This window comes from Podarcis melisellensis (genome assembly GCF_964234715.1).
Source record: "Podarcis melisellensis genome assembly, chromosome: 8".
NCBI lineage: Eukaryota > Metazoa > Chordata > Lepidosauria > Squamata > Lacertidae > Podarcis > Podarcis melisellensis.
The window spans coordinates 10,724,048-10,738,454 of NC_138540.1; positions in this window are offsets into that span (position 1 = coordinate 10,724,048).

Here is a 14,407-nt window from a genome sequence, read left to right on the forward strand (position 1 = left end):
CTCGACAACTTAACCAGCAGAAAAACATTTTTTTGAAAAAATCCCTAAGCCCGGGGTCACAATTTCATCTAAAATCTGACTTTCGGCAAATGACTCAAAAATGGTGCCAAACGGTTGCAAATGCTCCTCTGAGATGTTTGGCGGTCGAAACAGAAGGCTTTTTATCACAGGAAAGGAAATCAGCCCTTGACAACGTAAGCGGCAGAAAAACATTTTTTTGAAAAAATCCCTAAGCCCCGGGGTCACAATTTCATAAAAAATCTGACTTTCGTCAATTGACTCAAAAATGGTGCCAAATGGTTGCAAACGCTCCCCTGAGATGTTTGTCGGTCGAAACAGAAGACTTTTTATCACAGGAAAGCAAATCAGCCCTCGACAACTTAACCGGCAGAAAAATATTTTTTTGAAAAAATCCCTAAGCCCCGGGGTCACAATTTCATCAAAAATCTGACTTTCATCAATTGACTCAAAAATGGTGCCAAACGGTTGCAAACGCTCCCCTGAGATGTTTGTTGGTCAAAACAGAAGGCTTTTTATCACAGGAAAGGATATCAGCCCTCGACAACTTAACCAGCAGAAAAACATTTTTTTGAAAAAATCCCTAAGCCCGGGGTCACAATTTCATCTAAAATCTGACTTTCGGCAAATGACTCAAAAATGGTGCCAAACGGTTGCAAATGCTCCTCTGAGATGTTTGGCGGTCGAAACAGAAGGCTTTTTATCACAGGAAAGGAAATCAGCCCTTAACAACTTAACCGGCAGAAAAATATTTTTTTGAAAAATTCCCTAAGCCCCAGGGGTCACAATTTCATAAAAAATCTGACTTTCGTCAATTGACTCAAAAATGGTGCCAAATGGTTGCAAACGCTCCCCTGAGATGTTTGTCGGTCGAAACAGAAGACTTTTTATCACAGGAAAGCAAATCAGCCCTCGACAACTTAACCGGCAGAAAAACATTTTTTTGAAAAAATGCCTAAGCCCCGGGGTCACAATTTCATCAAAAATCTGACTTTCGTCAATTGACTCAAAAATGGTGCCAAATGGTTGCAAACGCTCCTCTGAGATGTTTGTCGGTCGAAACAGAAGGCTTTTTATCACAGGAAAGGAAATCAGCCCTTGATAACGTAAGCGGCAGAAAAACATTTTTTTGAAAAAATCCCTAAGCCCCGGGGTCAGAATTTCATCAAAAATCTGACTTTCGGAAAATCACTCAAAAATGGTTCCAAACGGTTGTAAACGCTCCCCTGAGATGTTTGTCGGTCGAAACAGAAGGCTTTTTATCACAGGAAAAGAAATCAGCCCTCGACAACTTAACCGGCAGAAAAACATTTTTTAAAAAAAAATCCCTAAGCCCCGGGGTCACAATTTCATCAAAAATCTGACTTTCGGCAAATGACTCAAAAATGCTGCCAAATGGTTGTAAACGCTCCTCTGAGATGTTTGGCGGTCGAAACAGAAGGCTTTTTATCACAGGAAAGGAAATCAGCTCCCGACAACGTATCCGGCAGAAAAACATTTTTTTGAAAAAATCCCTAAGCCCCGGGGTCACAATTTCATAAAAAATCTGACTTTTGGCAAATGACTCAAAAATGGTGCCAAACGGTTGCAAACGCTCCCCTGAGATGTTTGTTGGTCGAAACAGAAGGCTTTTTATCACAGGAAAGGAAATCAGCCCTTGACAACGTAAGCGGCAGAAAAACATTTTTTTGAAAAAATCCCTAAGCCCCGGGGTCACAATTTCATCAAAAATCTGACTTTCGTCAATTGTCTCAAAAATGGTGCCAAACGGTTGCAAATGTCCTCTGAGATGTTTGCTGGTCGAAACAGAAGGCTTTTTATCACAGGAAAGGAAATCAGACCTTGACAACTTAACCGGCAGAAAAACATTTTTTTGAAAAAAATCCCTAAGCCCCGGGGTCACAATTTCATCAAAAATCTGACTTTCGGCAAATGACTCAAAAATGGTTCCAAACGGTTGCAAACGCTCCTCTGAGATGTTTGTCGGTCGAAACAGAAGGCTTTTTATCACAGGAAAGGAAATCAGCCCTTGACAACGTAAGCGGCAGAAAAACATTTTTTTGAAAAAATTTCAGAATTTCATCAAAAATCTGACTTTCGGAAAATCACTCAAAAATGGTTCCAAACGGTTGTAAACGCTCCCCTGAGATGTTTGTCGGTCGAAACAGAAGGCTTTTTATCACAGGAAAAGAAATCAGCCCTCGACAACTTAACCGGCAGAAAAACATTTTTTTAAAAAAAATCCCTAAGCCCCGGGGTCACAATTTCATCAAAAATCTGACTTTTGGCAAATGACTCAAACATGGTTCCAAACGGTTGCAAACGCTCCTCTGAGATGTTTGTCGGTCGAAACAGAAGGCTTTTTATCACAGGAAAGGAAATCAGCCCTTGACAACGTAAGCGGCAGAAAAACATTTTTTTGAAAAAATCCCTAAGCCCCGGGGTCACAATTTCATCGAAATCTGACTTTCGTCAATTGACTCAAAAATGGTGCCAAACGGTTGCAAATGCTCCTCTGAGATGTTTGGCGGTCGAAACAGAAGGCTTTTTATCACAGGAAAGGAAATCAGCCCTTGACAACGTAAGCGGCAGCAAAACATTTTTTTGAAAAAATCCCTAAGCCCCGGGGTCACAATTTCATCGAAATCTGACTTTTGGCAAATGACTCAAAAATGGTTCCAAACGGTTGCAAATGTCCTCTGAGATTTTTGGTGGTCAAAACAGAAGGCTTTTTATCACAGGAACGGAAATCAGCCCTCGCCAACTTAACCGGCAGGAAAACATTTTTATGAAAAAATCCCTAAGCCCCGGGGTCAAAATTTCATCAAAAATCTGACTTTCGGCAAAAGACTCAAAAATGGTGCCAAACAGTTGCAAATGCTCCTCTGAGATGTTTGGCGGTCGAAACAGAAGGCTTTTTATCACAGGAAAGGAAATTAGCCCTCGGCAACTTAACCGGCAGAAAAACATTTTTTTGAAAAAATCCCTCAGCCCCGGGGTCACAATTTCATCAAAAATCTGACTTTCGGCGAATGACTCAAAAATGGTTCCAAACGGTTGCAAATGCTCCTCTGAGATGTTTGTCGGTCGAAACAGAAGGCTTTTTATCACAGGAACGGAAATCAGCCCTCACCAACTTAACCGGCAGGAAAACATTTTTATGAAAAAATCCCTAAGCCCCGGGGTCAAAATTTCATCAAAAATCTGACTTTCGGCAAAAGACTCAAAAATGGTGCCAAACAGTTGCAAATGCTCCTCTGAGATGTTTGGCGGTCGAAACAGAAGGCTTTTTATCACAGGAAAGGAAATTAGCCCTCGGCAACTTAACCGGGAGAAAAACATTTTTTTGAAAAAATCCCTCAGCCCCGGGGTCACAATTTCATCAAAAATCTGACTTTCGGCAAATGACTCAAAAATGGTGCCAAACGGTTGCAAATGCTCCTCTGAGATGTTTGGCAGTTGAAACAGAAGGCTTTTTATCACAGGAAAGGAAATCAGGCCTCGACAACGTAACTGGCAGAAAAACATTTTTTTTGAAAAAATCCCTAAGCCCCGGGGTCACAATTTCAGCAAAAATCTGACTTTCGGCAAATGACTCAAATATGCTGCCAAACGGTTGCAAATGCTCCTCTGAGATGTTTGGCGGTCGAAACAAAAGGCTTTTTATCACAGGAAAAGAAATCAGCCCTTGACAACTTAACCGGCAGAAAAATATTTTTTTGAAAAAATCCCTAAGCCCCGGGGTCACAATTTCATCAAAAATCTGACTTTCGGCAAATGACTCAAAAATGGTTCCAAACGGTTGCAAATGCTCCTCTGAGATGTTTGTCGGTCGAAACAGAAGGCTTTTTATCACAGGAAAGGATATCAGCCCTCGACAACTTAACCGGCAGAAAAACATTTTTTTGAAAAAATCCCTAAGCCCCGGGGTCACAATTTCAGCAAAAATCTGACTTTCGTCAATTGACTCAAAAATGGTGCCAAACGGTTGCAAATGCTCCTCTGAGATGTTTGGCGGTCGAAACAGAAGGCTTTTTATCACAGGAAAGTATATCAGCCCTCGACAAATTAACCGGCAGAAAAACATTTTTTTGAAAAAATCCCTAAGCCCCGGGGTCACAATTTCATCTAAAATCTGACTTTCTGCAATAGACTCAAAAATGGTTCCAAACGGTTGCAAATGCTCCTCTGAGATGTTTGGCGGTCGAAACAGAAGGCTTTTTATCACAGGAAAGGAAATTAGCCCTCGGCAACTTAACCGGCAGAAAAACATTTTTTTGAAAAAATCCCTCAGCCCCGGGGTCACAATTTCATCAAAAATCTGACTTTCGGCAAATGACTCAAAAATGGTGCCAAACGGTTGCAAATGCTCCTCTGAGATGTTTGGCAGTTGAAACAGAAGGCTTTTTATCACAGGAAAGGAAATCAGGCCTCGACAACGTAACTGGCAGAAAAACATTTTTTTTGAAAAAATCCCTAAGCCCCGGGGTCACAATTTCAGCAAAAATCTGACTTTCGGCAAATGACTCAAATATGCTGCCAAACGGTTGCAAATGCTCCTCTGAGATGTTTGGCGGTCGAAACAAAAGGCTTTTTATCACAGGAAAAGAAATCAGCCCTTGACAACTTAACCGGCAGAAAAATATTTTTTTGAAAAAATCCCTAAGCCCCGGGGTCACAATTTCATCAAAAATCTGACTTTCGGCAAATGACTCAAAAATGGTTCCAAACGGTTGCAAATGCTCCTCTGAGATGTTTGTCGGTCGAAACAGAAGGCTTTTTATCACAGGAAAGGATATCAGCCCTCGACAACTTAACCGGCAGAAAAACATTTTTTTGAAAAAATCCCTAAGCCCCGGGGTCACAATTTCAGCAAAAATCTGACTTTCGTCAATTGACTCAAAAATGGTGCCAAACGGTTGCAAATGCTCCTCTGAGATGTTTGGCGGTCGAAACAGAAGGCTTTTTATCACAGGAAAGGATATCAGCCCTCGACAAATTAACCGGCAGAAAAACATTTTTTTGAAAAAATCCCTAAGCCCCGGGGTCACAATTTCATCTAAAATCTGACTTTCTGCAATAGACTCAAAAATGGTTCCAAACGGTTGCAAATGCTCCTCTGAGATGTTTGGCGGTCGAAACAGAAGGCTTTTTATCACAGGAAAAGAAATCAGCCCTCGACAACTTAACCGGCAGAAAAACATTTTTTTTAAAAAATCCCTAAGCCCCGGGGTCACAATTTCATCTAAAATCTGACTTTCGGCAAATGACTCAAAAATGGTGCCAAACGGTTGCAAATGCTCCTCTGAGGTGTTTGGCGGTCGAAACAGATGGCTTTTTATCACAGGAAAGGAAATCAGCCCTTGACAACTTAACCGGCAGAAAAACATTTTTTTGAAAAAATCCCTAAGCCCCGGGGTCACAATTTCAGCAAAAATCTGACTTTCGGCAAATGACTCAAAAAATGGTGCCAAACGGTTGCAAATGCTCCCCTGAGATGTTTGTCGGTCGAAACAGAAGGCTTTTTATCACAGGAAAAGAATTCAGCCCTCGACAACTTAACCGGCAGAAAAACATTTTTTTGAAAAAATCCCTAAGCCCCGGGGTCACAATTTCATCAAAAATCCGACTTTCGTCATTTGACTCAATAATAATAATAATAATAATAATAATAATAATTTATTATTTATACCCCGCCCATCTGGCTGAGTTTCCCCAGCCACTCTGGGCGGCTCCCAATCAGTATTAAAAACAATACAGCATTACATATTAAAAACATCCCTAAACAGGGCTGCCTTAAGATGTCTTCTGAACGTCAGGTAATTCTTTATCTCTTTGACATCTGATGGGAGGGCGTTCCACAGGGCGGGCGCCACTACCGAGAAGGCCCTCTGTCTGGCTCCCTGTAACCTCACTTCTCGCAATGAGGGAACCGCCAGAAGGCCCTCGGCGCTGGATCTCAGTGTCCGGGCTGAACGATGGGGGTGGAGACGCTCCTTCAGGTATAAATGGTGCCAAATGTTTGCAAACGCTCCCCTGAGATGTTTGTTGGTCAAAACAAAAGGCTTTTTATCACAGGAAAGGAAATCAGCCCTCGACAACTTAACCGGCAGGAAACATTTTTTTGAAAAAATCCCTAATCCCCGGGGTCACAATTTCATCAAAAATCTGACTTTCGGCAATTGACTCAAAAATGCTGCCAAACGGTTCCAAATGCTCCTCTGAGATGTTTGGCGGTCGAAACAGAAGGCTTTTTATCACAGGAAAAGAAATCAGCCCTTGACAACTTAACCGGCAGAAAAATATTTTTTTGAAAAAATCCCTAAGCCCCGAGGTCACAATTTCAGCAAAAATCTGACTTTCGGCAAAACACTCAAAAATGGTGCCAAACGGTTGCAAATGCTCCTCTGAGATGTTTGGCGGTCGAAACAGAAGGCTTTTTATCACAGGAAAGGAAATTAGCCCTCGACAACTTAACCAGCAGAAAAACATTTTTTTGAAAAAATCCCTAAGCCCCGGGGTCACAATTTCATCAATAATCTGACTTTCGGCAAATGACTCAAAAATGGTTCCAAACGGTTGCAAACGCTCCTCTGAGATGTTTGTCGGTCGAAACAGAAGGCTTTTTATCACAGGAAAGGATATCAGCCCTCGACAACTTAACCGGCAGAAAAACATTTTTTTGAAAAAATCCCTAAGCCCCGGCGTCACAATTTCAGCAAAAATCTGACTTTCGTCAGTTGACTCAAAAATGGTGCCAAACGGTTGCAAATGCGCCTCTGAGATGTTTGGCGGTCGAAACAGAAGGCTTTTTATCACAGGAAAGGAAATCAGCCCTTGACAACTTAACCGGCAGAAAAACATTTTTTTGAAAAAATCCCTAAGCCCCGGGGTCACAATTTCAGCAAAAATCTGACTTTCGGCAAATGACTCAAAAAATGGTGCCAAACGGTTGCAAATGCTCCCCTGAGATGTTTGTCGGTCAAAACAGAAGGCTTTTTATCACAGGAAAAGAAATCAGCCCTCGACAACTTATACCGGCAGAGAAACATTTTTTTGAAAAAATCCCTAAGCCCCGAGGTCACAATTTCAGCAAAAATCTGACTTTCGGCAAAATACTCAAAAATGGTGCCAAACGGTTGCAAATGCTCCTCTGAGATGTTTGGCGGTCGCAACAGAAGGCTTTTTATCACAGGAAAGGAAATTAGCCCTCGACAACTTAACCAGCAGAAAAACATTTTTTTGAAAAAATCCCTAAGCCCCGGGGGTCACAATTTCATCAAAAATCTGACTTTTGGCAAATGACTCAAAAATGGTTCCAAACGGTTGCAAACGCTCCTCTGAGATGTTTGTCGGTCGAAACAGAAGGCTTTTTATCACAGGAAAGGATATCAGCCCTCGACAACTTAACCGGCAGAAAAACATTTTTTTGAAAAAATCCCTAAGCCCCGGGGTCACAATTTCATCAAAAATCCGACTTTCGTCAATTGACTCAAAAATGGTGCCAAATGTTTGCAAACGCTCCCCTGAGATGTTTGTTGGTCAAAACAAAAGGCTTTTTATCACAGGAAAGGAAATCAGCCCTCGACAACTTAACCGGCAGAAAAACATTTTTTTGAAAAAATCCCTTAGCCCCGGGGTCACAATTTCATCAAAAATCTGACTTTCTGCAATAGACTCAAAAATGGTGCCAAACGGTTGCAAATGCTCCTCTGAGATGTTTGGCGGTCGAAACAGAAGGCTTTTTATCACAGGAAAAGAAATCAGCCCTTGACAACTTAACCGGAAGAAAAACATTTTTTTGAAAAAATCCCTAAGCCCCGGGGTCACAATTTCATCAAAAATCTGTCTTTCGGCAATTGACTCAAAAATGCTGCCAAACGGTTCCAAATGCTCCTCTGAGATGTTTGGCGGTCGAAACAGAAGGCTTTTTATCAGAGGAAAAGAAATCAGCCCTTGACAACTTAACCGGCAGAAAAACATTTTTTTGAAAAAATCCCTAAGCCCCGGGGTCACAATTTCATCAAAAATCCGACTTTCGTCAATTGACTCAAAAATGGTGCCAAATGTTTGCAAACGCTCCCCTGAGATGTTTGTTGGTCAAAACAAAAGGCTTTTTATCACAGGAAAGGAAATCAGCCCTCGACAACTTAACCGGCAGAAAAACATTTTTTTGAAAAAATCCCTTAGCCCCGGGGTCACAATTTCATCAAAAATCTGACTTTCTGCAATAGACTCAAAAATGGTGCCAAACGGTTGCAAATGCTCCTCTGAGATGTTTGGCGGTCGAAACAGAAGGCTTTTTATCACAGGAAAAGAAATCAGCCCTTGACAACTTAACCGGCAGAAAAACATTTTTTTGAAAAAATCCCTAAGCCCCGGGGTCACAATTTCATCAAAAATCTGTCTTTCGGCAATTGACTCAAAAATGCTGCCAAACGGTTCCAAATGCTCCTCTGAGATGTTTGGCGGTCGAAACAGAAGGCTTTTTATCAGAGGAAAAGAAATCAGCCCTTGACAACTTAACCGGCAGAAAAATATTTTTTTGAAAAAATCCCTAAGCCCCGGGGTCACAATTTCATCAAAAATCTGACTTTCGGCAAAACACTCAAAAATGGTGCCAAACGGTTGCAAATGCTCCTCTGAGATGTTTGGCGGTCGAAACAGAAGGCTTTTTATCACAGGAAAGGAAATTAGCCCTCGACAACTTAACCAGCAGAAAAACATTTTTTTGAAAAAATCCCTAAGCCCCGGGGTCACAATTTCAACAAAAATCTGACTTTTGGCAAATGACTCAAAAATGGTTCCAAACGGTTGCAAACGCTCCTCTGAGATGTTTGTCGGTCGAAACAGAAGGCTTTTTATCACAGGAAAGGATATCAGCCCTCGACAACTTAACCGGCAGAAAAACATTTTTTTGAAAAAATCCCTAAGCCCCGGGGTCACAATTTCAGCAAAAATCTGACTTTCGTCAGTTGACTCAAAAATGGTGCCAAACGGTTGCAAATGCTCCTCTGAGATGTTTGGCGGTCGAAACAGAAGGCTTTTTATCACAGGAAAGGAAATCAGCCCTTGACAACTTAACCGGCAGAAAAACATTTTTTTGAAAAAATCCCTAAGCCCCGGGGTCACAATTTCAGCAAAAATCTGACTTTTGGCAAATGACTCAAAAAATGGTGCCAAACGGTTGCAAATGCTCCCCTGAGATGTTTGTCGGTCGAAACAGAAGGCTTTTTATCACAGGAAAAGAAATCAGCCCTCGACAACTTAACCGGCAGAAAAACATTTTTTTGAAAAAATCCCTAAGCCCCGGGGTCACAATTTCATCAAAAATCTGACTTTCGTCAATTGACTCAAAAATGGTGCCAAATGTTTGCAAACGCTCCCCTGAGATGTTTGTTGGTCAAAACAAAAGGCTTTTTATCACAGGAAAGGAAATTAGCCCTCGACAACTTAACCGGCAGAAAAACATTTTTTTGAAAAAATCCCTAAGCCCCGGGGTCACAATTTCATCAAAAATCTGACTTTCTGCAATAGACTCAAAAATGGTGCCAAACGGTTGCAAATGCTCCTCTGAGATGTTTGGCGGTCGAAACAGAAGGCTTTTTATCACAGGAAAAGAAATCAGCCCTTGACAACTTAACCGGCAGAAAAATATTTTTTTGAAAAAATCCCTAAGCCCCGAGGTCACAATTTCAGCAAAAATCTGACTTTCGGCAAAACACTCAAAAATGGTGCCAAACGGTTGCAAATGCTCCTCTGAGATGTTTGGCGGTCGAAACAGAAGGCTTTTTATCACAGGAAAGGAAATTAGCCCTCGACAACTTAACCAGCAGAAAAACATTTTTTTGAAAAAATCCCTAAGCCCCGGGGTCACAATTTCATCAATAATCTGACTTTCGGCAAATGACTCAAAAATGGTGCCAAACGGTTGCAAATGCTCCTCTGAGATGTTTGGCGGTCGAAACAGAAGGCTTTTTATCACAGGAAAGGAAATTAGCCCTCGACAACTTAACCAGCAGAAAAACATTTTTTTGAAAAAATCCCTAAGCCCCGGGGTCACAATTTCAACAAAAATCTGACTTTTGGCAAATGACTCAAAAATGGTTCCAAACGGTTGCAAACGCTCCTCTGAGATGTTTGTCGGTCGAAACAGAAGGCTTTTTATCACAGGAAAGGATATCAGCCCTCGACAACTTAACCGGCAGAAAAACATTTTTTTGAAAAAATCCCTAAGCCCCGGGGTCACAATTTCAGCAAAAATCTGACTTTCGTCAGTTGACTCAAAAATGGTGCCAAACGGTTGCAAATGCTCCTCTGAGATGTTTGGCGGTCGAAACAGAAGGCTTTTTATCACAGGAAAGGAAATCAGCCCTTGACAACTTAACCGGCAGAAAAACATTTTTTTGAAAAAATCCCTAAGCCCCGGGGTCACAATTTCAGCAAAAATCTGACTTTTGGCAAATGACTCAAAAAATGGTGCCAAACGGTTGCAAATGCTCCCCTGAGATGTTTGTCGGTCGAAACAGAAGGCTTTTTATCACAGGAAAAGAAATCAGCCCTCGACAACTTAACCGGCAGAAAAACATTTTTTTGAAAAAATCCCTAAGCCCCGGGGTCACAATTTCATCAAAAATCTGACTTTCGTCAATTGACTCAAAAATGGTGCCAAATGTTTGCAAACGCTCCCCTGAGATGTTTGTTGGTCAAAACAAAAGGCTTTTTATCACAGGAAAGGAAATTAGCCCTCGACAACTTAACCGGCAGAAAAACATTTTTTTGAAAAAATCCCTAAGCCCCGGGGTCACAATTTCATCAAAAATCTGACTTTCTGCAATAGACTCAAAAATGGTGCCAAACGGTTGCAAATGCTCCTCTGAGATGTTTGGCGGTCGAAACAGAAGGCTTTTTATCACAGGAAAAAGAAATCAGCCCTTGACAACTTAACCGGCAGAAAAACATTTTTTTGAAAAAATTCCTAAGCCCCGGGGTCACAATTTCATCAAAAATCTGTCTTTCGGCAATTGACTCAAAAATGCTGCCAAACGGTTCCAAATGCTCCTCTGAGATGTTTGGCGGTCGAAACAGAAGGCTTTTTATCACAGGAAAGGAAATTAGCCCTCGACAACTTAACCAGCAGAAAAACATTTTTTTGAAAAAATCCCTAAGCCCCGGGGTCACAATTTCATCAATAATCTGACTTTCGGCAAATGACTCAAAAATGCTGCCAAACGGTTCCAAATGCTCCTCTGAGATGTTTGGCGGTCGAAACAGAAGGCTTTTTATCACAGGAAAAGAAATCAGCCCTTGACAACTTAACCGGCAGAAAAATATTTTTTTGAAAAAATCCCTAAGCCCCGAGGTCACAATTTCAGCAAAAATCTGACTTTCGGCAAAACACTCAAAAATGGTGCCAAACGGTTGCAAATGCTCCTCTGAGATGTTTGGCGGTCGAAACAGAAGGCTTTTTATCACAGGAAAGGAAATTAGCCCTCGACAACTTAACCAGCAGAAAAACATTTTTTTGAAAAAATCCCTAAGCCCCGGGGTCACAATTTCATCAATAATCTGACTTTCGGCAAATGACTCAAAAATGGTGCCAAACGGTTGCAAATGCTCCTCTGAGGTGTTTGGCGGTCGAAACAGATGGCTTTTTATCACAGGAAAGGAAATCAGCCCTTGACAACTTAACCGGCAGAAAAACATTTTTTTGAAAAAATCCCTAAGCCCCGGGGGTCACAATTTCATCAAAAATCTGACTTTCGGCAAATGACTCAAAAATGGTTCCAAACGGTTGCAAACGCTCCTCTGAGATGTTTGTCGGTCGAAACAGAAGGCTTTTTATCACAGGAAAGGATATCAGCCCTCGACAACTTAACCGGCAGAAAAACATTTTTTTGAAAAAATCCCTAAGCCCCGGCGTCACAATTTCAGCAAAAATCTGACTTTCGTCAGTTGACTCAAAAATGGTGCCAAACGGTTGCAAATGCGCCTCTGAGATGTTTGGCGGTCGAAACAGAAGGCTTTTTATCACAGGAAAGGAAATCAGCCCTTGACAACTTAACCGGCAGAAAAACATTTTTTTGAAAAAATCCCTAAGCCCCGGGGTCACAATTTCAGCAAAAATCTGACTTTCGGCAAATGACTCAAAAAATGGTGCCAAACGGTTGCAAATGCTCCCCTGAGATGTTTGTCGGTCAAAACAGAAGGCTTTTTATCACAGGAAAAGAAATCAGCCCTCGACAACTTAACCGGCAGAGAAACATTTTTTTGAAAAAATCCCTAAGCCCCGAGGTCACAATTTCAGCAAAAATCTGACTTTCGGCAAAATACTCAAAAATGGTGCCAAACGGTTGCAAATGCTCCTCTGAGATGTTTGGCGGTCGAAACAGAAGGCTTTTTATCACAGGAAAGGAAATTAGCCCTCGACAACTTAACCAGCAGAAAAACATTTTTTTGAAAAAATCCCTAAGCCCCGGGGGTCACAATTTCATCAAAAATCTGACTTTCGGCAAAATACTCAAAAATGGTGCCAAACGGTTGCAAATGCTCCTCTGAGATGTTTGGCGGTCGAAACAGAAGGCTTTTTATCACAGGAAAGGAAATTAGCCCTCGACAACTTAACCAGCAGAAAAACATTTTTTTGAAAAAATCCCTAAGCCCCGGGGGTCACAATTTCATCAAAAATCCGACTTTCGTCAATTGACTCAAAAATGGTGCCAAATGTTTGCAAACGCTCCCCTGAGATGTTTGTTGGTCAAAACAAAAGGCTTTTTATCACAGGAAAGGAAATCAGCCCTCGACAACTTAACCGGCAGAAAAACATTTTTTTGAAAAAATCCCTTAGCCCCGGGGTCACAATTTCATCAAAAATCTGACTTTCTGCAATAGACTCAAAAATGGTGCCAAACGGTTGCAAATGCTCCTCTGAGATGTTTGGCGGTCGAAAAAGAAGGCTTTTTATCACAGGAAAAGAAATCAGCCCTTGACAACTTAACCGGCAGAAAAACATTTTTTTGAAAAAATCCCTAAGCCCCGGGGTCACAATTTCATCAAAAATCTGTCTTTCGGCAATTGACTCAAAAATGCTGCCAAACGGTTCCAAATGCTCCTCTGAGATGTTTGGCGGTCGAAACAGAAGGCTTTTTATCAGAGGAAAAGAAATCAGCCCTTGACAACTTAACCGGCAGAAAAATATTTTTTTGAAAAAATCCCTAAGCCCCGAGGTCACAATTTCAGCAAAAATCTGACTTTCGGCAAAACACTCAAAAATGGTGCCAAACGGTTGCAAATGCTCCTCTGAGATGTTTGGCGGTCGAAACAGAAGGCTTTTTATCACAGGAAAGGAAATTAGCCCTCGACAACTTAACCAGCAGAAAAACATTTTTTTGAAAAAATCCCTAAGCCCCGGGGTCACAATTTCAACAAAAATCTGACTTTTGGCAAATGACTCAAAAATGGTTCCAAACGGTTGCAAACGCTCCTCTGAGATGTTTGTCGGTCGAAACAGAAGGCTTTTTATCACAGGAAAGGATATCAGCCCTCGACAACTTAACCGGCAGAAAAACATTTTTTTGAAAAAATCCCTAAGCCCCGGGGTCACAATTTCAGCAAAAATCTGACTTTCGTCAGTTGACTCAAAAATGCTGCCAAACGGTTGCAAATGCTCCTCTGAGATGTTTGGCGGTCGAAACAGAAGGCTTTTTATCACAGGAAAGGAAATCAGCCCTTGACAACTTAACCGGCAGAAAAACATTTTTTTGAAAAAATCCCTAAGCCCCGGGGTCACAATTTCAGCAAAAATCTGACTTTCGGCAAATGACTCAAAAAATGGTGCCAAACGGTTGCAAATGCTCCCCTGAGATGTTTGTCGGTCAAAACAGAAGGCTTTTTATCACAGGAAAAGAAATCAGCCCTCGACAACTTAACCGGCAGAGAAACATTTTTTTGAAAAAATCCCTAAGCCCCGGGGGTCACAATTTCATCAAAAATCTGACTTTTGGCAAATGACTCAAAAATGGTTCCAAACGGTTGCAAACGCTCCTCTGAGATGTTTGTCGGTCGAAACAGAAGGCTTTTTATCACAGGAAAGGATATCAGCCCTCGACAACTTAACCGGCAGAAAAACATTTTTTTGAAAAAATCCCTAAGCCCCGGGGTCACAATTTCATCAAAAATCCGACTTTCGTCAATTGACTCAAAAATGGTGCCAAATGTTTGCAAACGCTCCCCTGAGATGTTTGTTGGTCAAAACAAAAGGCTTTTTATCACAGGAAAGGAAATCAGCCCTCGACAACTTAACCGGCAGAAAAACATTTTTTTGAAAAAATCCCTTAGCCCCGGGGTCACAATTTCATCAAAAATCTGACTTTCTGCAATAGACTCAAAA